Genomic DNA, 1180 nt, shown 5'->3' with positions numbered 1-1180 from the left:
ATTCTCCAACATCGTGGCATAAATGTGAAGCGACAGCTACAGAGTCAAGTCAAAAGCACATTTGCAACTTTTAAAGTGGGATTTCAAAGTAAACGGAAGTACGTGAACTTATTAGTTAATGAAAAACCTATTCGTCTTCAGTTGGACACTGCTTCCGACATTACACTGGTCTCCAAAAACACATGGCGTAAGCTAGGGTGCCCACGCATCCGACCAACAGAGCATGTTGCTCGAAATGCTTCAGGCGACATAGTGAAGCTAACTGGAGAAGTCACCTGCAACGTGCAGTTCAAGGGACATAAATTTACTGATGTTTGTTATCTAACAAATCGGCATGATTTAGATCTATTGGGATTGGACTGGATTGAGAAGATTGATGTCTTAAATGGTTTATTAAATGAAGTATGTTCTCATAATTCTTGTTCTGATTCTATCCAAAATTCTCATGATATTTCTAAACCAAATGCCTCAGGTGTGTTATGTTCCCCTGATGTCTATGAACTAAATGCTTCTGATGTAACATGTTCTCGTAATATTTCTGAATCAAATTCCTCAGATTTAATGTGTTCTCATTATGATGTCAAATCAAATACCTCCGATTTGATGTGTTCTCATAATGATGCTGAATCAAATAACTCCGATGTAACATGTTCACAAAATGTTTCCCCATCAAATTCGTCAAACAAAGTATGCTGTCGTAATATCTCAAAATCTCATGCATCTTATTCCTCTAAAATGTCGACCACATCCCATGTAAATCATCTTCGACAAAAACATGCAGGTGTATTCCAAAACAAACTGGGCTGTTGTAAGTTCACCAAAGTTTTCTTGTCGTTAAAGCAAAATGCAAAACCTGTCTTCAGACCAAAACGACCAGTACCTTATGCTGCTCTGTCAGTCGTTGACCAGGAACTTGACAGGTTGGAAGCACTGGGTGTCATTCAGCCAGTAAATTATTCACCGTGGGCTGCTCCCATAGTAGTTGTGAGAAAGGCAAATGGGACTGTTCGCATATGTGCTGATTTTTCCACTGGTCTAAATGATGCTTTAGAGGATCACACTTATCCACTTCCCATACAGGAAGATTTATTTATCAAACTAAATGGAGGGAAGTATTTTGCTAAGATTGACCTTGCTGACGCATATCTCCAAATAGCAGTTGATCCAGTCTCCCAACCAC

The sequence above is a fragment of the Schistosoma mansoni genome, chromosome W (assembly GCF_000237925.1).
Source record: "Schistosoma mansoni strain Puerto Rico chromosome W, complete genome".
Classification (NCBI taxonomy): domain Eukaryota; kingdom Metazoa; phylum Platyhelminthes; class Trematoda; order Strigeidida; family Schistosomatidae; genus Schistosoma; species Schistosoma mansoni.
This window is presented reverse-complemented; position numbering follows the sequence as displayed.